The sequence below is a fragment of the Rhinatrema bivittatum genome, chromosome 1, assembly GCF_901001135.1.
Source record: "Rhinatrema bivittatum chromosome 1, aRhiBiv1.1, whole genome shotgun sequence".
NCBI classification, from domain to species: Eukaryota; Metazoa; Chordata; class Amphibia; order Gymnophiona; family Rhinatrematidae; genus Rhinatrema; species Rhinatrema bivittatum.
In genome coordinates this window covers 384,663,121-384,687,635 of record NC_042615.1, presented here as the reverse complement: position 1 = coordinate 384,687,635, position 24,515 = coordinate 384,663,121, and the positions used below count along the sequence as shown (strand labels likewise).

The window sequence follows — 24,515 nt, the reverse complement described above, 5'->3', positions numbered from 1 at the left end:
GAGGGAATGGGGAAAACCATCGGGGGCTCTCCTAGGGCTCGGCGCGCGCAAGGTGCACAAGTGTGCAACCCCTTGCGCGCGCCCCCAAATTTTATAACATGCTTGTGGCAGCGCGTGCATGTTATAAAATCAGGTGTACATTTGTGCATGCCGGGTAGCGCACACAAATATACCTCGCGTGCGCATATTTTAAAATCTGCCCCATATTGATCACATATCTGCTTTTGCTAGACTGCATTGGCTCCCTATTCAAGCTAGAATAGAGTATAAAGCATTAATGTTAGTACACAAATTAAATAGTAACACTAAAGTGCCATGGCTAGGAGCTACTCTAAGGATTTACACTGCATGCACAAAATAAAATTTTATTGGAAACCCCAACAATTCATCAGGCACATATAGTCAAGGTTATGGACCGGGCCTTTTCAGTAGCTGGCCCTGTTCTATGGAACACTATGCCAGAAGAAATAATAACCTTACGAGATATTAAAATTTTAAAAAGATCTTGATGACATGGCTATTTAAACAGTAATTTGAAGAATAATTTCCCACAGGCTACCGATTTTTTTTTTTTACCAGCAAATCTAACTAGTGTGGCCATGTTGATCTCACAGCAGCTGTTGTATTGTTGTACCGTTGTTTTAAAGTTAGGATGTTAGTTGTGTTTGGTTTGTAAACATGACTATTTTAATTATGTATGTTATCTTGTTAGCCGCTGTGATTTTTTGGAGCAGGTGGTAAAGAAATATTTTTAAATAAAAAAATTAAAACGTAAAGGAAACTATCCTATTGAGCAAGAAAGCCTCATGACATTGGCTGTGTTTCCCAGGAAGATGTGAACTCCAGTGGCTGATTGGGAGGTGGAGTTGGGTGCCCCCAGTAGGGCATGGATCTCAGCAGCACTGAAACAGCAGTCTGGACACAATGGATCCCCCCTCCCTCTTTATGACCAGCAATACCCTCCCCATCCCAGCTACATTATAGACTGGGTACAGCTACATTATAGACTGGGTAAATGTATCATCAGGTCACGCTAGAGAGATAACGTTCCTGGATGGAATAAATGATAGCTTTATGGAGCAATTGGTTCAGGAACCGACGAGAGAGGGAGCAATTTTAGATCTAATTCTCAGTGGAGCACAGGACTTGGTGAGAGAGGTAACGGTGGTGGGGCCACTTGGCAATAGTGATCATAATATGATCAAATTTGATTTAATGACTGGAAAAGGAACAGTGTGCAAATCCAAGGCTCTCGTGCTAAACTTTCAAAAGGGAAACTTTGATAAAATGAGAAAAATTGTTAGAAAAAAACTGAAAGGAGCAGCTACAAAAGTAAAAAATGTCCAAGAGGCGTGGTCATTGTTAAAAAATACCATTCTAGAAGCACAGTCCAGATGTATTCCACACATTAAGAAAGGTGGAAAGAAGGCAAAACGATTACCGGCATGGTTAAAAGGGGAGGTGAAAGAAGCTATTTTAGCCAAAAGATCTTCATTCAAAAATTGGAAGAAGGATCCAACAGAAGAAAATAGGATAAAGCATAAACATTGGCAAGTTAAATGTAAGACATTGATAAGACAGGCTAAGAGAGAATTTGAAAAGAAGTTGGCTGTAGAGGCAAAAACTCACAGTAAAAACTTTTTTAAATATATCCGAAGCAGAAAGCCTGTGAGGGAGTCAGTTGGACCGTTAGATGATCGAGGGGTTAAAGGGGCACTTAGAGAAGATAAGGCCATCGTGGAAAGATTAAATGATTTCTTTGCTTCGGTGTTTACTGAAGAGGATGTTGGGGAGGTACCCGTAATGGAGAAGGTTTTCATGGGTAATGATTCAGATGGACTGAATCAAATCACGGTGAACCTAGAAGATGTGGTAGGCCTGATTGACAAAATGAAGAGTAGTAAATCACCTGGACCGGATGGTATACACCCCAGAGTTCTGAAGGAACTAAAAAATGAAATTTCAGACCTATTAGTAAAAATTTGTAACTTATCATTAAAATCATCCATTGTACCTGAAGAATGGAGGATAGCAAATGTAACCCCAATATTTAAAAAGGGCTCCAGAGGCGATCCGGGAAACTACAGACCGGTTAGCCTGACTTCAGTGCCAGGAAAAATAGTGGAAAGTGTTATAAACATCAAAATCACAGAACATATAGAAAGACATGGTTTAATGGAACAAAGTCAGCATGGCTTTACCCAGGGCAAGTCTTGCCTCACAAATCTGCTTCACTTTTTTGAAGGAGTTAATAAACATGTGGATAAAGGTGAAACCGGTAGATATAGTATACTTGGATTTTCAGAAGGCGTTTGACAAAGTTCCTCATGAGAGGCTTCTAGGAAAAGTAAAAAGTCATGGGATAGGTGGCGATGTCCTTTCGTGGATTGCAAACTGGTTAAAGACAGGAAACAGAGAGTAGGATTAAATGGGCAATTTTCTCAGTGGAAGGGAGTGGACAGTGGAGTACCTCAGGGTTCTGTGTTGGGACCCTTACTGTTCAATATATTTATAAATGATCTGGAAAGAAATACGACGAGTGAGATAATCAAATTTGCAGATGACACAAAATTGTGCAGAGTAGTTAAATCACAAGCAGATTGTGATAAATTGCAGGAAGACCTTGTGAGACTGGAAAATTGGGCATCCAAATGGCAGATGAAATTTAATGTGGATAAGTGCAAGGTGATGCATATAGGGAAAAATAACCCATGCTATAATTACACGATGTTGGGTTCCATATTAGGTGCTACAACCCAGAAAGAGATCTAGGTGTCATAGTGGATAACACATTGAAATCGTCGGTTCAGTGTGCTGCGGCAGTCAAAAAAGCAAACAGAATGTTGGGAATTATTAGAAAAGGAATGATGAATAAAACGGAAAATGTCATAATGCCTCTGTATCGCTCCATGGTGAGACCGCACCTTGAATACTGTGTACAATTCTGGTCGCCGCATCTCAAAAAAGATATAATTGCGATGGAGAAGGTACAGAGAAGGGCTACCAAATGATAAGGGGAATGGAACAACTCCCCTATGAGGAAAGACTAAAGAGGTTAGGACTTTTCAGCTTGGAGAAGAGACGACTGAGGGGGGATATGATAGAGGTGTTTAAAATCATGAGAGGTCTAGAACGGGTAGATGTGAATCGGTTATTTACTCTTTCGGATAGTAGAAGGACTAGGTGACACTCCATGAAGTTAGCATGGGGCACATTTAAAAACTAATCGAGAAAGTTCTTTTTACTCAACGCACAATTAAACTCTGGAATTTGTTGCCAGAGAATGTGGTTCGTGCAGTTAGATAGCTGTGTTTAAAAAGGAGTTGGATAAGTTCTTGGAGGAGAAGTCCATTACCTGCTATTAAGTTCACTTAGAGAATAGCCAACTGCCATTAGCAATGGTTACATGGAATAGACTTAGGTTTTTGGGTACTTGCCAGGTTCTTATGGCCTGGATTGGCCACTGTTGGAAACAGGATGCTGGGCTTGATGGACCCTTGGTCTGACCCAGTATGGGCATTTTCTTATGTTCTTATTTCTCACATGTGTGAAATTTTGGGTACACAGTAGGAAGGATAAAAAGAGGGAGAGCAACACAAGTTGCTCTTTCTTTACCATATGGTGGTACCTTGTGGGGACTAATATCCCCAAGTAGATAAATGTGCTGTTTGATAAAACTTGTAGAAATGTATATAGTCATGTAATCAAATAAAGCTCATACCTACTTGTAAATACAGCCAGCCCTAATTACAGTCCCCATCTGTTTTTTGGGTTTTCTTGGGGTGAAGGGAAGGAAATTCCACCCAGTAACACTTTCTTCCCCAGCAGGAAGCACCAAGCGCCAAGCACAAGAACTGACAGAATCTGCCTGAGTGGGGGTGAGGGCTCCCACCAGATTGTTCCAGACCAAGGAACACCCACACAAGGTAATCAAGCATGGGGATACTACAGGTGTCATATCAAGTAAAATGTGAAGCATTCTATGAAAATCTAGTATTATTTGGATTCAAGTTTAGGACATAAACCCACAGATTCTAGTCCCAGCTCTGGTATTAACTCTTTGGGGCAGTCATTTTTGTGTGACTCAATAAATTCCTGCACAATTAAAAAATAATAAAATAGTTTATGATCTCTTTGGGGATGGGGATGATGTACTTTGTTATGATTATGTACAGTGCTGTGCAGATACCATCTTATAACTACTAAAATAATGCTGTTATTGTTACTGTTGTACATCACCTCCTTTTACACTGCTTCTCTAAAGTGTCACTGCCTTGGGCTCCTTCCAGAGTCCACCAAGAGCCAGAAACAAGCTCTTCAAATAAATATTGAAAGGTAATAAATCAAGACAAATAAAATGCATATTGAATCAAATCAAAAGTATCTTGTAAGCTTACTATCATCAGCGCCACAATGGAGACCATTTGCTTTTGAGATGTAGCATTTGTTAGGGGTGTGCATTCGTTTACGCCGTATCGGCGATCCGCAACGAATATGTCGCTATTCGTTGCATTCATGGGGAGGCGAAACACATTGCGACTCCCCATGAATATAACTTATCATCTGTTTAATACGTTGCGTGGCGCACTTTTCTTCGCCGCCATTTGCAATCATTTCACAAAATGTCAGCGCTCATACCCTGCATTCTGGTATCCGTACCAACCTGTCCGACCCTTTCCTGTGACTCACAGGAAAAGGTCGAACAGGTTGGCACGGATACCGGAATGCAGCGTATCAGCGCTGACATTTAGTGAAATGCACTGAACACAGCCAATCGCGCTGTCATTCAGTGCTCTGTGACGATTTTACCAATGACCCAGCACTATATATACTTCAGCATGAGGCGTGCCACGCACTTTCTTTGCAGGGGGTGGTGTGGGGAGGTGGCTTTGTGGAAGGAGGCTGCACTGAGAGCAATTTTGGCAAGTTAGGAAAGAGAATAAAAAGCTTTTTTTCTTAATTTGGCTGCAGGTGTCTGTGCCAGCTAGCCCTGTTTGTGTTCATTTTAAGCAGTTTATTATTTAGGTGATCTGAGATGGTCTCTCTGTGCCAGGGAGAGAAGCTGCTAGCAGTGCCATTTTTTTTTTTCATTCACCCTCTGGGCTAGGCTGCAAGCAAGCACGATTTTGGTGTTGTGGCTGGGAGAGAGATATTCAATTTTGGTAGAATTTGCATTGGAAAATATATTTCATCCATTTTCCTGCTGTGGCAACAATTCCCAGCTTATTTAAACTGAGTTTGTTTAATTCAACTCACTCAGTATCTCTGTGCACTGGGCATCAGTAGCACTGGGTAATTTAACAGACTGACTTTATTATTGGGATGGTCTGTGTAGTGAAATCCCCAGTCTGCCTCTTTTGTGCTTACAAGCAAGTTGTGTGTATGTGGACACCACACACATTACATTAGTGCATAGCAAGGCACCGTGATAGTGGGCAGTGGGTAGTTTAGCAGACTGAATTTTATTATTGGGACAGTCTGTGCAGTGAAATCCCCAGTCTGCCTCTTTTGTGCTTACAAGCAAGCTGTGTGTGTGTGTGGATACCATACACATTACATTAGTGCACAGCAAGGCACCGTGACAGTCGGCAGCCGGTAGGCACTAGGCAGTGACATTAAATCCATAATGTCAGGGAAAGCTAGATGTAGTCTAGTAATTGGGACTGGCAGAGGAGGCACTTCAAAAGACACTAGTGCCACTCCCCCATTAAAGTTAAAAAGGCACCTGTCGCAATCTAAACTCTTTGTAGAGGCAGGCAGTTCCATCCATAAAATAATGAAATCTGAACATGATACATCACCATTGCCACCACCTGTTTCTGGCCCTGTAGTTTTGGAGGTGAGGGAAGGGGAGGCTGAGTCATGCCAGACAAAATGTCAACAACCAAAAGCAACAGGAGGACAGAAGTCTCAACTAGCACTTAGCGTTGACAATGTAGCGTAGTCACTGTTTGCTTCTGATTCAGATGAAGAATCATCTTGTGTGGGATTCTCATCTGAAACGGAAGAAGTAATAGCTGACGAAGCTTTAGGAGGATCAGTTAGTCCTGTCTTAGCCTCCACTTCCATGCAGCAGGGGAGAGATGAAACTGATGAGGAGGAGGAGGAGGAAGAGGAGGAGGAAGAGCAGTCAGCACAGGCACAGAGGGTGACTGAGGCCCCTGGCATTGCTTCTCAGGGTGCACCCACTACCTCAGCTCCAGGGCCAACATCCACCCCCAAGGCTTTAGAGAAGGGAGGATCACGAAAGACATCTGCAATATGGAGCCACTTTAAAGTGACGGATGACCCGCGTTTTGCTCGGTGTAATTACTGTGGCAGGGATATTAGCAGAGGCAAGCAAATGGGACATCTATCTAATTTTGGCATGATGCATCATATGAAGAGGCAACACCCAACAAGATTACTGCCATCTGGGTATGGTGGCAGTACCAGTCAGGGGACCCCTTCCAAGCAGCATAAAGTGGTTCAAAAGCAGCAGGGTCAGCCCACGCCCTCATCCCCTTCTAGCAGTCAGGTGGCAGGCCAGCAACCCCCTGACATGTGGCAGAAGTGACAACCCACCATGGAGGAAATGGGGTGGAGTGCGGTAACGCTATCCCGGGGTAGGAGGCAGGCAGCCTCAAAAGTTGTAACCAGGAGCATTGGGGAAATGATTGCCCTTGATGACCAGCCTTTGCAGTAAGTGCAGAATGTGGTTTTCAAGCATTTTCTGAAGGTCATAGTTCCAAATTACAAAGTCCCCTCCAGAACCACATTTAGCAGAAAGGTCATCCCCAGCCTGTAAAAGCAGTGTCACAGTCACATGCAAGTGCTGCTAGCTAAGGCAGAGGGAAGAGTGCATTTCACCTGCTGTATCTGGACTGCCATAAATGCTGCACACTCTTACCTCTCCCTGACAGCACACTGGTGGGACATGGCTGAGGCAGGGGCAGCCAGCAGCTCTATTACTGAACAAGTATCAGGATGGAGGTGGGCTTTACTGCACACCCACCTGACGGACCAGGCCCATACTGCAGCCAATATTCTAGCATGCATCAAACAGATGCTGGAGGGCAGGCAACTACACCAGCGAGACAGGAATCCTCAGGCAGGGTTCTTTTTCACAGACAATGGTGCAAACATGGTTAAGACAATAAACGACGGGCGCTTTAAGAACATCCAATGTTTTGCACACACTCTGCACCTGGTAGTGAAGTCAGCTCTGGGGCTGGATTCCAATGACAAAGAGAATGAATACCTGCATAGGTTACTAGAGAAGTGCAGGAACATAGCAGCCCATCTCCACAGAAGTGTGAAGGCGGGGCAGGTTCTCAGACAAAAGCAGACTGATTTGGAGATGCCTCACAAGCGTCTCATTCAAGACATTGCCACCCGGTGGAATTCCATCTTTATGATGCTGGAGAGGTTAGTGGAGCTGCAGATACCCCTTCATGAACTTTCTGGTACAATGGACATAGGTGTGCAGAATCCCCTAGGGCACCATGATTGGTTAGTCATCAGTCAGCTGGTAAAAATCCTGCAGCCCTTCAACGATGTCACAGAGGAGCTGAGTTACAGAAGTGCCACCTTGGCTGACATCATCCCTATAGTTAATCTCCTGGATGAACATTTGGAGGCCTTTAAACAGGAAGAGGGAATGACAGTTGAGGTGTTGCATTGTCAGGACATTTTGCAGCAGCAGGTGAAAGAGAGATTAAGGCCTTTAACAGAACAGAACACAATCATGCTTGCCATAGTCTGTTGTCCCCGTGTGAAAGGGAAACTCGCCCTACAGTACGATTGTCTCTTATTGGTGAAGGACCTGCTGTTAGCTAAAGTCCGTGAACAGGAGCGTCAGAGGTAGAGACAGATTAGGCGTGAAGCAGAGGTAGAAACAGCGGGCACTTCAGAGAGTTGTGCTGCTAGCCCAAGCAGGAGCAGCACTGTGTCAGCAACAGATAGTACCTCCTCCTCCACTTCAGAACGCCAAAGGCATGTTGCCCAAAAAGAATCATCTGTTGTGCAACGGGCGAGAGAGAAAGCAGCTGGCATGAGTGACTCTCAGCCCACCCAAGCAAAGGAGACACCAGCACAGCTGTCAGTGACACGGTATCTCTCAGAGCTGACAGAGAACATACAGACAGATCCGCTGGCATATTGGGCACACAAGTCCACTATCTGGCCACACCTAGCCAAAGTGGCTCAGCGATATCTGTCATGTCCACCAACAAGTGTGTCCAGTGAATGTGTCTTTTCAATGACAGGGGATATCATGAGCCCTCACCGCTCAAGGCTGGCACCAGTGTTGATGGAAATGCTAGTGTTTCTGAAAGTAAACCTGCCTTTGCTTGGGTTTCCAAATTTTCCCTGTGAATGGTAAGATGAATAAAAGCAATTTAAAGCCTTGTAGCAGCTCCAACTGCCTCCTAAGCTCCACATAATATAAGCACTGCAACACATGTACCTGTCCTGAAACGCTGTGCCTGACCGTCCACTGTCCAGGCTGTATGTCCCTACAAGGGCCTGACCTCTAATGCGGTGCCTGTCCGTCCACATTTGGAATGTAAGAACATAAAAAGCTGACTTAAGATGTTTGGTCCTTGCATATTTCATATGCTCAATATTTTTCATGACCTTGCCAACAGTAATGTTTCAAGTACTATTGAAAACTGTTGGTAGTTGCACTCTAGTTCATCCTCTGTGTTCTCATTGTTTGTTTACAGAGGCACTGTGTAAACCACAAAGTCAACATAGATTGATATTGTAGATTTTGACTTGAATAGCGGTTTTCTTATTTCTGAGAGCTCTTCATATTCCTTTGTCATCAGCTGAAGTGCATATTTAAGTACAGTTCATAGCTTCTGGGTATTAAAAAATAAACTCCAGCTCAGTTCTTGCTTCACAATTGGCAGTCTCCATTGCTCTAAAAGCATCCTCTGTTGAATTATCTTTCAGAAATGAAAAAGATGCCATTTTCTTCTGGCAGTGAACCAGTTCAGGAAGAAGTGACAGGTCAAACCACAACATACCTGCACAAAGGAAATCCTTTATTGCTGTGCCTGTCCATCCAGGTCTTATGTCCCTACATGGGATTGAATCTGTCCTCGACTGCTGTGCCTGTCCGTCAAGGCCTTATGTCCCTAGGTGGGATTGACTCTATCCTGTATTGCTGTGCCTGTCTGTCCAGACCTTATGTCCCTACATGGGATTGACTCTGTCCTCGATTGCTGTGCCTGTCCGTCCAGGCCTTATATCCCTACAAGGGTTTGACTTAGATTGTAAGCCCTCTGTGGATAGGGAAATACCTATATTACCTGAGTGTAATCCACTATGAAGTGTTGGAAAAGCTTGAAAAGAGGAATATAAATAAATTAAAAAAAAAATTTCTGTGCCTGTCCATCCAGGCCTTATGTCCCTACGTGGGCTTGACCTCTGTCCTCGATTGCTTTGCCTGTTCATCCAGGTCTTATGTTCCTACAAGTGTTTGACCTCGATTGCTGTGCCTGTCAGTCCAGGCCTTATATCCCTATGTGGGCCTGACTCTGTCCTGTATTGCTGTGCCTGTCTGTCCAGGCCTTATGTTCCTAGGTGGGATTGACTCTGTCCTCGATTGCTGTGCCTGTCCATCCAGGCCCTATGTGCCTACAAGGGTTTGACTTAGATTGTAAGCCCTCTGGGGATAGGGAAATACCTACAGAACCTGAGTGTAATCCACTATGAAGTGCTGGAAAAGCTTGAAAAGAGGAATATAAATACATTTAAAAAATAAATTGCTGTGCCTGTCCATCCAGGCCTTATGTCCCTACGTGGGCTTGACCTCTGTCCTCGACTGCTTTGCCTGTTCATCCAGGCCATATGTTCCTACAAGTGTTTGATCTCAATTGCTGTGCCTGTCAGTCCAGGCCTTATGTTCCTACAAGGGTTTGACCTCAATTGCTTTGCCTGTTTGTCCAGCCTTATGTCCCTATGTGGGACTGACTCTTCCTCGACTGCTGTGCCTGTCCATCCAGGCCTTATGTCCCTAGGTGGGATTGACTCTGTCCTGTATTGCTGTGCCTGTTCGTCCAGGCCTTATGTCCCTAACAAGTGTTTGACCTCAATTTCTGTGCCTGTTTGTCCAGGCCTTATGTCCCTACAAGTGTTTGACCTCGATTGCTGTGCCTGTCCGTCCAGGCCTTATGTCCCTACATGGGATTGACTCTGTCCTCGACTGCTGTGTCTGTCCATCCAGGCCTTATGTCCCTAGGTAAGATTGACTCTGTCCTGTATTGCTGTGCCTGTCCGTCCAGGCCTTATGTCCCTACGTGGGCTTGACCTCTGTTCTCGACTGCTGTGCCTGTTCGTCCATGCCTTATGTCCATTCCTAACGGCTGAACCCTCGTTGCAAAGGGAAACCACAGTCTCTGGCAATTCAAACTAGTAATCCTTCACAGCATGGATCCTTAAATAAAACAGTTTTCTTTAGTTTCAGGGCAGAGAAGAGAACTTCCTCCATCTTGCTTATGAAATCATGATCTGTTTGCAAATGCTTAAATCCTAAAAGTTTGTACCATTATACACTCTATGGGCCAACCCATTCAGGGAGCCCTTTCCTGCTCAAAGGAACGGGAACTCTCCCCATTGTTGCAGCCTATTTCTTACCACCTGTTGACCCATGTTCAGAACAAGAAAAGATCTCCAAAGCACTTAGACTGTGGCAAACACAACACAGTGAGAACATGCTCACAGTGAGACCCTGCTTCAGGTCGCCATGCTTCGAAGGCTCGTGCTCCACTCTAGGGGCCAACCCATTCCGGGGAGCCCTTCCCGGCTCAAAGGAAAGGGAACTCTCCCCGGTGTAGCCAGCCTGTATCTACCTTCTGACCCATGTTGAACCGCTGTTTACATGGTAACCTCTTCCGCCTCGGCCTTGAAAATTCTCTTTTGTATATCTGCTAACTCTACCAGATTTTAAAAGACCAGCGAGAGCTCACTAGATGCCAACGGAAACACCCCACTCTAGGGGCGAACCCATTCTAGGGAGCCCTTTCCTGCACAAAGAAAGGGAACTCTCCCCAGGTGTAGCCAGCCTGTATCTATCCTCTGCCTCTGTGCCTTGCTGCCGTACACCAGATGACTCACTCAACTCTTTGTGGTGTTCTGGCCACTATCATGGTTGCTCAGTGTGTTGGTGCTAGTCTTTCTGCTTGCTATGTATGTTCCTCCTTCATTGTGCTGTAGGATGTCAATGCCACTTGTCTTGCCGCTTTGCCTGTCTTGCTGCCTTTGAGGGTTCATGCATTTGTTATTGGTGCTCTCTTTAGAAGCTGTTGTGTGTTTTTGATACTTTCGCTGCTGCTTTGTGCCTCTATTAAAGCACTCTTCTTGCCACCCCTTTAAAGTACCTTAGGCTATTCATGCACTTTGGTGCCACTTCGCCACAGTCTAAATACCTTGGAGCTGTTTTGTTGTTCTGATGATTGCTCCCCAGAAGTTTAATCAAAATTGATAATAAAACCCCAATTCTGCAGCCAAAAATAGGCTGTAAATACTTCCCCCATTGACTTTAATGGGAACCAGAAAACGAATGCATGTATCAACGTATCTGGGCGCCAATTTACGAATGCAACGAATATGCCCCCCGATGCAATTTACGAATGCAACGAATATTTTCTGGCTGCACATCCCTAGCATTTATGTGGACCTGCAGGTCATTATAACAAATTATTCTGTCCTCTACACAATACTTGGTATAGCAAGGTTGTTACATGTTCCCCTCATGAAATCAAAATGTTTGCAGTTTTTACAAACATTTCTATTTTTAACCAACAATACAATGTGTTAAAAGAACACCAGCAAAGCAATTGTCTGGAACTGACACTATTATTAGGCTAACAAATGTTTTAAAATGCAAGCTTTTGGTGCTACTAAGGTCCTAAAGGGAACTATATCCAACTATCCAACTATTTTGTTGATGCTTTTTTTTTTTTCAATGGGGTATTTGATTTTTAGACTGAGACAGCTGGGAACTCTATGACCTAGTATCATCAACACGATCTACAAGATTCTCAGAGAATTCATGACAATGCATTTATCATGTAAAATAATTACTTTGATCATGCAGAATTGTTTCAAACAGATGGTGTTCCAGTGGAGGCTTCTGGTTTGCTAGATGTGGTAGATTTAAAGAATAATACATGCCGTGGAATTCTGACTATTCAAAGATTTACATTTCACAGCCATGTCATTTGCCTGCAGCCTGCGCTAAATTCCTAGAGTGGGCCTTGGACTTTCAACAAAGCAGTGAGCAACAAAGCAAGTGAATTTCTGGCACAAGGCAGTACGTTTACTGCCAGCCCCAAACAATCAAAAGGACAGTCACAAGTTCACTAGTTTAATAGGGAAAGGTGGAGAAACAGGAATAACCTCTCTAGAAACTAAACAGCTACCCCTGAAGGCAATTAGACCACACTATCAATGCTCAAATTATTATACTCAGTCACTGTAAATCTCTATCTAAAGACGAACCCTGAGGTACTCCTAAGGTTGCACCATTCTCCACCACGTGTTATCATTTTGTTGTGCAACATGTATAGCAAGGGACAAGCCCTCACATAGAATTAAGAAATGTGTAATTAAGTCAGATGAAAAGTACAGTCCATTATTTGTTTTCATTCACATGAAAAGATTTGGTTGAACACTGTTCCAAGGTAATTGAGGCACTGGGGATTTTTCTTTTATTACTTTGTTTTGTGGTTTCTCTTCTGTTCCTTAACTTTTTCAAACCCAGTCAGGACATGTCCCAAACCCACACCAAGCCATAAAAATGAGGAGGGGGGCAAAACCTTGTGTTTGAGATACCATAGGATCAGCCTTCCAGACCACAAAATATTTTCTCCTTGCATTCAACTTCTCTTCCCAAACAACTCTGCAAACTGACACTCTCAGAGAAACCTCGCTAAAGCGACACAGGGGGAAGCAAACCCAGAAACGCCCTCCAGAAGCCCTTGACTCAGGCTTGGTCTTTGAGCACAGTGCATACAGCTCCTTCTCCTTCAAGTGCATGTGCTCCCACCAGCATAGACCCAAGAAGCAACAGTGAATTTGTCTCTCATCCTTACACTTCCTGCTTCTTAGCATGGAGTTGTACTGCCAAGCCAGCAGGATGCCCCTTGAATACAAAATATTAATATTTTTCAATCCCTCGGTTCTCAGTCTCTCTCTCTTCTCTTGCTCTTCATTTCTCTCTTCATCAGCTGAACCAGAAGACTTTGGCAAACAGAAAAGCAGCTACCCAAGCGACACCCCCTTGAAGAAACAGTTTGTGAAATGCACATAGCAAGGTTGTTATGCTTAATCCACAGGGAAGGAAGATAGCCCTGGTTGCCAATTTTTTGTGTCTTTCACCCATGAAATGTGAATCAAGCATTGGTATCAGTAACTCTGGAGGCGTGATTAGGAGGTCATTTTTTGTTTTTTTACTGAAATTGTTTTCGGATTCATGGTTTTGAGATGGGTTCCCCAAAGATATACTTGATCTTTGCAGTGCATAGCTTGTGCATGTGAATTTACACACAGTGGAGAATTTTCAGTTATGCATGCAAAAATTAGCATATATGCAGGTAAGAAGCATGCACGCACGTAATCAGTAATTTATAAAAATTGCAAGTACGTGCACATATATGCGCATAGAAAATGGGGCGGTCTAAGAGAGTTCCAGGGCAGGCCAACAATTTTTATATATGTAGCTGTTTTAAAAGACACTTGTGCATTTGGCAACTTGTGTAATTTTACACCTGCTAACTATCTGATGCAATTGCTATTAGACTTGGGTTATTGTGTATTACTGCCTGGGTAGAAGATCTGGGTGAACTGGGGCAAGTTCAGGCTGAAGCACCAGAGAGTCTCAATGATGTGGAGAAGGACTGGGAGAACTGGTGAAGCATTGGGAAATGGTTAATTTCAATTGTGCATGCATGCTTTAGAATTGTTGTGAGGGCGGCTATAGATGGGGTGTTGTAGATAGCACCTCCTGGAGGACTGGAACAGAGCGTGTGGGTAGTCTGGTGAGGCTGAAGCAAGGGACAAGTGCAGTCTGGATTGCAGTTCAAGGATGCAGTGCAGGAAGGAATGAAGATGTGGAATGCTGGAACACCGGAACAAACTGGGCCTGGATGCAGGTAAGAGTGAACTGGAACAGCTGGAACAGACTGAATCTGGGTGCAGGTAAGAGTGAACAGGAACAGACTAGATCTGAGTGCAGGTAAGACTGAACTGGAACAGGTGGACCAGGGTACAGGTAAACATGGAGGTGGAATACTGGAACAGGGACTAGGACAAGACAGACTACAACAATACAAGACAAACCAGGACAAGAACTACACAGAACATGGAACACAGAATGTCCTAAGGCAGTATAGATAAGGAAAGCCCAGATGGATAAGGCAGAGAGAACCTAGAGACAAGGAGAGAACTAGGAGTCTCAGGGCTAGGCAGGAAGTCAGGAAACAGGGCAGAAGGCCGGGAGGCCACAGGACAGGAATAGGATTAGAAGGCTCGCAGACCTCAGAGCAAACAGGGAACAACTGGGAACAGAAGGCCAAGGGCCACAGGCGCAAGCAAGGCAGAACAGAGATCGGAAGCAAGAGTAAGTAAAGCAGGGACCAAGGAGGACTCAATGCCGAGGCACTGAGGGGAAGGACAGACAAGATTAAGTAGGACAAGAGTCTGGGTGTGGTGCAGGCAAGAGAGAAGGACTTGGCCAGCCAGAGCCAAGAGCTCATGGAGGTCATCTGCTGGCACAGAGGCTGTAGGACAGGAAGAGGCCAGGGACCAAGGACGTGTTGGTAGTGCAGAGCCAGGCTCACCAGGGTCATTTCGTGGAGGGGTGGCCGCACAGTGGCCGGAAATGCAAAAAGAAATTTCCGACTTACACATGTAAATCGGATTTTACACAAGTCCTACTGTTTTTTCATGTGTAAAATATGTGCACACATATTTTTAAAATAGGTAGGAAAAATACACACATTCAATGAAATGAAATACTTGCTTTCAAACCATTGCAGTCAAACATATACATGTTTGTTCTGGGGTTTAAGATTTGCGTGTACACACGGGTTATAAAATACTATTGTAGATCTACAGAAAGTCATATTTAATGTAACACCAAGGACCTTAAGGTCTTTTCCCATAGATGCAGAACAGGAAAATGGCTTAGTGAATCAGGTCCCTATTGAATGATGATAATGATAATTTTGTATTTCTAGATCACCTTTACTACACTTTTCAGGTATAATTCCCTACCTAAAAGAGCTTATAATCTAAGTGGGTACTAGAGGCAATGGGAGATAAAGTAATTTTCCAAAAGTCACAAGGAATGTCAGTGGGAGATATACGATTTGAACCATGGCTCCCCTAGTTTGCAATCCATTGCTTTAACTACTAAATCACATCTTCCTGACCAATGTAGTATGTACATCTCTTCAGGCTTGGGCAGGACTGGGGTAAAGTCCCAGACTCCAGCCTATTGAGTTGGCAAGTAATATATCAGGAGGCATGTCTATCAATGTAGCCATGCAGAAAACAGGGGCAACAAAAAATCAGCGATCACCAACAATACACCAAAAATAAGAGAAATGTAAATTCTACATTCTTTAAACAGCAAAAAGGAAGGTTCTGAAAACAGAAATTTGATTTTCAAGTAGGATATTTTCTCTTGCTTAAGTCTTAAACTTCCTGATCCCAAAAGTACTCATGTGAAAATTGAAGGTGCACTGCAAGAGAACCTGTTGCTTAATTCACTGGATACCACTTTGCCACATTGACTTAATGTATTTAAGATGAACTAAAAGAGCACAGCATGACCTCTAAAGTCAGACTGCATTAGCACCAGGGCTATCCCAAGGGCACTGTCTTAGGGGAGAGGGGGAGAGAGAGAAGCTGCCATGCTGGCCTTTTGAATCAGTCTGCGAGCCTACAAGCACGCAAACCCAAGAAAAGGAGAATGCCACAAGCAATCCCTGCCCTGGGTGCCATTTTGCCCAGCAACTGTCCTGATCAGCACTGTGAAATGTGAGCTGCAGTGAGTGTGGTGAAAAAACACTGAGCTACTGCTATTTTTACCACTGAAAGGAACAAAATGCAATGTGATTGTGCGAATATGATCATGGTAGAGCTCTCTATCCAGCAGTGGCACTGCCGAAAGTTACATCACCTTGCAAGATGAAACTGGGAAAACTAAATTATGACACAGTAACGAAGATTATGAATAAACAGTGATGACAAGAAATGCTATGGTCTTGTTATCTACCCCATGTAATGAAAAACCTCTTACTGACTTATAAGTAATTATAATACTAACTGCATGTAACTTGAGAAGAAGAGACTGAAATCTAGAAAGGCAAAACATTAAAACACAGACTTGCAAATATGATTTCCTTAAGAAAAAAAAGATATTACCGGTCTATGCAGTGAGGCAAAACTAGGCCTGAATCAGTTCTGAAAAATGAAGCCAGGTGGTTACCCTAGCTGTCACAGAGTGTCTTACATGTAACTTGAAAAAAAAACCAATTACGATAATTATACAGTTAGCTAAAGGCATATTAATTGGCTTGTGCTTTTTAAAGATTTACAATACAGTATTTTCAATGAATATATATTTCCAGCATTTCTGCCACATAATACAAGTCTACTGTAAGTTATCTAAACAGAAATGTTCATACTCTAGCGTCTAAGAACAGTTTACGCTACGTTTCTCCTCGCCAAGTCCTGGCTGTCATAGCTGGCACAAAGGCATGGCTCCTTGGGTCTTGGCATCAGGAGGCAAACTCTCCTGCACCCTGAAAATCCATGGATGGTGCTTTAACTATTGCCTGGCAGGGGTCACTCAAAGCAGCAGCAGCATCTCTGCAGTGCATGTGATTTTGCAGTGCCCCGTGATTACATCTCTGATTTAGTTGTCCTGCTGGTTTGGTGAGGCACCGTGATTTTTATCACGGCCAACTGACTTTGCGGAGCTGATGCCTCTGAGCTTATTTATACCTGACACCCTTCCCCAATTTCAATGACGCTGCTGAACTGTCTTCCACTCTAAATTACTTTCTGAGCCTTGCCCAACATTGATTTATCTATCCACTACCATGTGCTGCTGCCACTCTACTCTGGGCTTGCTACGCACCACACCACAGAAAAACATTCCCTAAACCTCTGTTTTCATGTTGCCTGGCAACAATATCACAGGTTATGGGACAAGGATTAGAGTTGCACAGGTCAGATGGGTTTCTCAACTTAGCGTGGGAGTGGCACAGCCAGCTGAATTCTGCTGCAGTGTGCATATACTTGTACTGTACGTGCCTAGGTCATTCCTGTTTAGTCCTGAAGAACATCTAAACACCAAGCCATAAAACATCTAAACACCAAGCCATAAAAATGAGGAGGGGGGCAAAACCTTGTGTTTGAGATACCATAGGATCAGCCTTCCAGACCACAAAATATTTTCTCCTTGCATTCAACTTCTCTTCCCAAACAACTCTGCAAACTGACACTCTCAGAGAAACCTCGCTAAAGCGACACAGGGGGAAGCAAACCCAGAAACGCCCTCCAGAAGCCCTTGACTCAGGCTTGGTCTTTGAGCACAGTGCATACAGCTCCTTCTCCTTCAAGTGCATGTGCTCCCACCAGCATAGACCCAAGAAGCAACAGTGAATTTGTCTCTCATCCTTACACTTCCTGCTTCTTAGCATACATTTTTATGGCTTGGTGTTTAGATGTTTTATGGCTTGGTGTTTAGATGTTCTTCAGGACTAAACAGGAATGACCTAGGCACGTACAGTACAAGTATATTTTGTTCCAGCAGGGAAGGGAAAGTGAGAGAAAGAAAGGAATGGCAGGATAAGGAAGTGGAATGAACAGAGAAGTAAGAAAGAATAGAGGGAAGAACATGAAAGTACAAAAGAGAAGTACAGAGAGAATGAAAGATAAAAGGGTTAGTGGGAGGGAGATGGAAAAAGAGGAGGAAGGGAAGGAAGGAGACAATTTAAAAGACATGAGAGGAGAAACCCTTAAATGGTAACTGTTAAAAAGGTGCGCAGGCACACATGTGCGCGTTTGTTAGGCCCGCACCCGGGGACAAGGGCATTTTATAACCCGCATTCGTATATGCGCGTTTCTTACAAAATAGCCTGACCGCACGCATGTGTGCACAATTTTAAGTGGATGTGCACCTAAGCACGCAAATACCGCTTCTACCATGTAAGTGGGGGAATTTTAAAAGACATGCGTGCCAACACATGTTTGTTCCCAGTTCCCCCAGATAAGGACTAGGACTTCCAAACTCCCCTAGTTTAATAGCCTCCCTTCTCCCCTGTTAACCCTGACCCTTAAAAGCCCACCGATCTCATAGCAAAGTTTCGTAGCAGGGAACCCCAGCCTGCACCTGTGCACATAAGTATTTACATACAGATTTCAATGTGAAATCCAAGGTCGCCCATGCTCCAGTCAGACCACGACCCCACTCCTTTTTTTGGAACTTTTCATTTGTGTGCGTGGCAGCAGGTATGCGCATATGCGGGCGTCTTTTAAAATCCACTGCCCAACTCGTGTGCGTATCTCCAGGTTTTGGCAAGTGTCGGGCTTTCTAAATTCACATTTAAGGAACTAAAGAGCAGCACAGCAAGACGAGACAAAAATATCGAACGTTTAAAACATTTTAGCAAATTTAAAAAAATGCAACTAAGAATGTTTTTCTTGAAGAAGGAATTGAGGGAAGGAAAGTAGCATGAGGAAATTTCTCTAGAGGTTTGGGTGGTATTTGTCTGAGTTTTCTAGACCTTCATAGATTCACATCAATAAAAAAAAATAGTATATAAGGTAATATATAGCAGTTTTCCCTCATGATCAAGGAGCAAATGCTGTCAGATATCCATCAGGCTGCAATTACATCTACAATGCCTGTGAACACACATCAAATCTCAGACACTCATATCCAGAGATCATATTTCTTGATTGTACATTGTGAAAAGTGAAGCAGATCTTTTTTGTTTTGCAGCGAAAAATTGTTTTGTTTTTTTTGTAGCATTAGCTGCTAAGCAGCTTGGATGCCCTGGCAAGGCCATCTGCTGGCAGGAAGAAAGCTTTGCCCTGAAAATCTCAGGTCACTGTGGGGATTGCAGCCTTGGCTCAGCAACAGCCTTGGGAGAGGAGTTAAATGAGGAGGAAAGAAGATGCAGCCCAAGAGATGTTCCAAAAAGGAGAGAAAGGTTGGGAAAATGTGTACTCAGTTTCTGTCATTATACATTATCTGCAGTCTTTTGAGTTACAAACGTTTTTTGTGTCGTAGGCCCTGAGCATAGAAAAGGGCAATTTTCAAAGCCGTTTTCACAGGCAAGTAAATTGCCCTTCTCTAAATATTCTGGCTAAAAGTACGTTGGGATTTCCATAGTGTATGCACCCTTACCTGGACTGCAAGGAGGTGTTCCTAGGAGGGATGTGCTTTTGTTTTTAACAACATTGTCTTTTTTGTTTCATATAACTTCTAAACAGAAACGATAAAAACATTAAAAACATTTTTTTTTAAATTTGGTGCTCAATATTACAACTCAAAAAGTGCACACTAACTTAATGTACTCTAAATAAAAAATAGTGTGCGCTAAATCAATAACAAAAAAATTTAAAAAAGAAAGAAAACCTAATAAAACAAACCATAAGTTTTATGGTTGCACACTCCTAGTTCCTAGAAGTTATATTTAGGTCAAGGGGGAAAAGTAGCCTGTATTCCTACAGAGCTAGGAAAACTGAATGTGGAGAAGCCATTGGGGCCAGATGAAGATGTCCTGGCGAGTCCACTAAATGACCTGTTCAACAGATCCCTGGAAACAGGAGTGGTGCTGCAAGATTGGAGAACAGCAGTTGTGGTCCCGCTTCATAAGAGTGGTAGGAGAGAGGAGGCTGGAAACTACAGGCCAGTTATCCTTACCTCGGTGATGAGAAAATTAATGGAGACGCTGCTGAAAGAAAAGATCTGAACTATCTACAATCCGGTAAGTTGCTGGACCTGAAGCAGTATGGATTCACCTGAGAAAGATCCTGTCATACAAATCTGATTCATTATTTTCATTGGGTGACTAGAGAATTAGATCGAGAAAAAGTGTTCAATATCATTTACTTAGATTTCAGCAAAGCTTTTGATACCATCCCACATAGGAGGCTTGTCAACAAAATGAAAAGCTTGAAAGTGAGCGCCAAGGTGGTGGTGCAGATTACAAACTGGTTGACTGATAGGAAACAGCATATAATGGTAAATGGAATCTACTTTGAAGAGAGAGCCATGTTAAGTGGAGTGCCTCAGGGATCAGTATTGGGAATGGTTCAGTTCAGTATCTTTGTGAGCGACATTGCGGAAGGGATCGAAGGTAAAGTTTGTCTATGTGCAGATGATATCAAGATCTGTAACAGAGTGGACATGCCTGAAGGAGTAGAAAGAATGAAAAGTGATTTATGAAAGCTTGAAGAGTGGTTGAAGATTTAGCAACTGGCATTCAATGCCAAGAAGTGCAGAATCATGCATCTGGGATTCGGTAATCCAAAAGAGTGGTATGTGATTGGGGGGGGGGGGGGGGGGGGGGAGAATGGCTGATATGCATGGACCAAGAGCGGAATCTTCGGGTGATAGTGTCTGGCAATCTGAAGATGGCAAAGCAATGTGATAAGGCAATAGCTAAAGCCAGAAGAATTCTGGACTGCATATAGAGAGAGGAATAACCAGTAAGAAAATGGAGAAGGTGATGCCCTTGTACAGGTTCTTGGTGATGCCTCACCTGGAGTATTGTGTTCAGTTCTGGAGCCCTTATCTCAAAAGGGATAGAGACCGGATGGAGGCAGTACAGAGAAAGGATGCCAAAATTATGTGGGGTCATGTATATCCTGAAAGAGAGGAGGCTCAGAGGTGATATGATACAGACCTTCAGATACCTGAAAGGTTTTTATGATGTGTAAACCTCAAACCTTTTCTGTTGGAAAGAAATCAGTAGAACTAGGAATCATCAAATGAAACTCCAGAAAGGACAACTCGGAACTAACATCAGAAAAAATGTTTCACAGAGAGAGGGTGGTGAATACCTGGAATGCCCTTCCGGAGGAGTGGTGAAAATCAAAACAGTGAATGAATTCAAAGGGACATGGAATAAATACTGTGGATCCCTAAAGACTAAAGGATGGAAATTAGAAAAGAGTACATTGGGGTAATTTGCTGATGTGGTGGTTACTACCCTTAATCAATAAACCTTGATACTGATGATGCAACCCATCATGGCTCTCAGCTTCAACAGCAGGAGGAAAAGGGGAATTGGATTCGTACAGCAACCAACGAGGACCCTGACTTTTATGGTCTGGGGAAACAAGTAAGTATGGGAGTAACTTGCTGATGCGGTGATTACTACCCTTAACCAATAAGCCTGATATGTTGATGCATCTCACTTTGTTCTCTGCTTCAACAGCAAGGTGTAGGGTGGTGTGGGAAACTGATAAGATTGGGGGGAATGGGGAACTGTATACAAACAGCAACCAATGAAGGCAATATCTTTTCACCCAGGCATTGGGACTTAGCCTCCGGGTCAGGTTGTGGCATTGGGCCTGAGTCTGGGCCAAGGCCCCGGCCTTAGGAACTGACCTCCAGGCCGGGTGATGGCATTGGTCCTGGGTACGGGCTCTGGCCTAGGCATCAGGAGCCAGCTTCCAGGCCAGGTCCCGGCCTCAGGCCTGGGTTTGGCCGAGGCGTCAGCCTTGCATAGGCTAAGGGAGCAGTAGGTCACCGTGACCTCGGCCTACGCAAGGCCGAGGCTTCAGACTTGGTATAGGCCTCATTGGTGGATCATCTCCAGATCAGGAAAATGGGGGCCGGGGGGGGGGATCCTGGCCCTGGCATTTTTCCAGGTGGGCGAGCGGGAGACCCCATTTTTTATTTTTGGCTGTTTTTATTATTATTATTGCTTGAATTGTTTTTTTTTTCTCATGAATTAAACAAATCAAGTAATCCATGAACTGAAATTCGTGGTGGGGGGAGACTGAAAATCAACCAAAAACGAATATTTTTCTCCAGCACATTCTGCTTCTTATTTTTGCAATCCAGACTTGGATCCTCTTCTTTAAGTTACAGTAAAACCATCTTTTATTTGAACACCAACTATAGACTCCAGTGTTTTCTCTGCGTGTTCCCCATGTGGATTTATGAGGAGGACGGATGGACCCTTTTGTGATTCCTGGTTTCTCCTGGTTTTGCTAATTCTGGCTTCCTTGCTCTTATTTTTTATTATTTGGCACTTCTGGAACTATTTGATCTAGAGTGTGACATGGTCATGGAGATTGTGATAGACAGAGCCAGGGGCCCTGGAACAGAAATCTTCCTCCCTATCTAGACTTGAACCCGGATCCATAGCACCCCTAATCGAAGATAAAGCACCAAAATGAGGGATCCGGTACACGTACTTCACAGAAAATAGGCAAAAGTTATACCAATAGGTGGCATAACTAAGGAACTCGATTATTCAAAATCAGACAAACAGGAGAAAGGCTGGTCCCTACTTTAGGACCAGCAATTGAAAAAGTACACATCCTATCATTCTCTGCTTTTAACATACATATTTGCACTTATTTTAAAGAAGAAATTACCCTCTTTATAAATTAGCTCAAAACCCCTGCATACTTTACCACAAAGTGGGCTAGTTGAAAATTGCCCCCCCCCCCAAAAAAATTTCAGAGTAAAATATTTCATTCATATCAAGTTTGTATTATTTTTTTTCACATACACAAACCCCTCCCCCCATTAATTTGTTGCGCCAAGTGAATTCCAAAAAAAAAAAAAGGACTGGTAAGGGCTGCCCTGGCTGCTTTCCTGCACTTCAGGGATCCAGGCCCTGAGAGTGACTATGTTTAACTCTCGGCTTCAAGAGCTTCCGATTCGGGAAACTGTATTGGCATGAGAATGTGTGCATGTCTTGCCAAAGTAATATAAGTGTAACCCTCGGTTCGCCAGGGGTCACCTTCCCGGCCTCGGGAAGCATTGTAGTTACTATCCTGAGGTAAGGAAATAAATCTCCGGAGCCATGAGCTGGGGGCAGGGTAACCAGCCAGTACCAGGCTGAGAACACTCCACATAAAAAACCATTCTCCAGGCTCAAGTTGTGCTCCGAATAATAGAGAGTTTACTGTAGAATCTTCAGGATCAAACGTAATGACAGTGACAGTTCAGTTAGATGCAGAAGTGAAACAGAATTACAGTTCCAGAAATCTTAACTCTTCTCCTTATAGCTCCCCTCCTTAAACAACAGTTTCTTCTTATAGCAACACAGTAGTCCTGGTTACTTTGTTTCTCTTCTCCTTAGTCTTTGCACATGCACAAGCTTACCTGGTACTCTCCTTAATTAGCAAAATAGTTACTCACAAAATGTCCTGCTCAGCTCAAGGAAAAATTCCTCTGGGACAGCCTCAGGATCCTCCAAGCCCCAAAACAAGTTCCATCTGGCACAGTTTGACTTCCTGGCACAGATGAGTTCCTGCTTTAGCTAAGTGCACCTTTTATCTTTTACCTTCCAGGCTGTATTGCACTCTCTTTACTACTCTTCTGCTCTCAAGCCTCTGGGGATTTTTAAGGGAAGATCTCTGCACTACTGGCTGCTCCCCTTCTGAGATCCTGGGAGAGGATCATAGCTGCATCCAAATCTCTTTCCTTACAATCTGGAACAGCTCATTTCTCAGGAGAATCAGGGTCTTTTATCACCTCTGTACCCCCTTGTCTGTCAAGAAGGTAGGTTACACCTTTTTATCCAGGGCTCTGGAATATTCCTGTGCTGATTCCAGCTTAACCTTTTGCCCCATGCATATCCTGTGCATTTTCAGCAGATGTTTACTAGGGATGTGCATTCGTTTGCAACGTATTGGCAATCCACAACAGATGCCATATTCGTTATATTCGTAGGGGTCACGAAACGTATGGCGAACCCCCACGAATACAATGTATCACTAATGAATAAACCCACACCCCCCAAGACTTGCCAAAAGTCCCTGGTGGTCCAGCGGGGGTCCTGAGCGATCTCCTGCACTTGGGCTGTCGGCTGCCGGTATTCAAAATGGCGCCGATAGCCTTTGCCCTCACTATGTCACAGGGGCTACCGATCCCATTGGTCGGCCCCTGTCACATGGTAGGAGCAATGGATGGCCGGCGCCATCTTGTGCTCCTACCATGTGACAGGGGCTGACCAATGGCACTGATAGCCCCTGTGACATAGTAAGGGCAAAGGCTATCGGTGCCATTTTGAATACTGGCAGCCAATGGCCCGAATGCAAGAGATCGCTCCAGGACCCCCGCTGGACCACCAGGGACTTTTGGCAAGTCTTGGGGGGGGGGGTCAGGAGGGTGGGGGATTGTAGTTAATTAAATTTAAAGGGTTGGGATGGGGTTTTTTTGGGAAACAAATACATATGTAACTAATGAACGGATCAGGGTCCTCCAAGAATGGATGCAACGGATTTGGGTACCGACGAATTCGAATACCGAATGGGAC

General features: G+C 43.9%; 1 long non-coding RNA gene across 1 annotated transcript in view; it reads right to left on the bottom strand.

Moving 5' to 3' along the window:
• The window catches only part of LOC115080879, a 48,596-nt gene extending 25,115 nt beyond the window's left edge, over nt 1-23,481 (bottom strand). The window contains exon 1 of the long non-coding RNA XR_003853696.1: nt 23,396-23,481. This is a non-coding gene — a long non-coding RNA (uncharacterized LOC115080879). The remainder of the gene's footprint in view (nt 1-23,395) is intronic.
• Between the last annotated feature and the right edge of the window lie 1,034 nt (nt 23,482-24,515).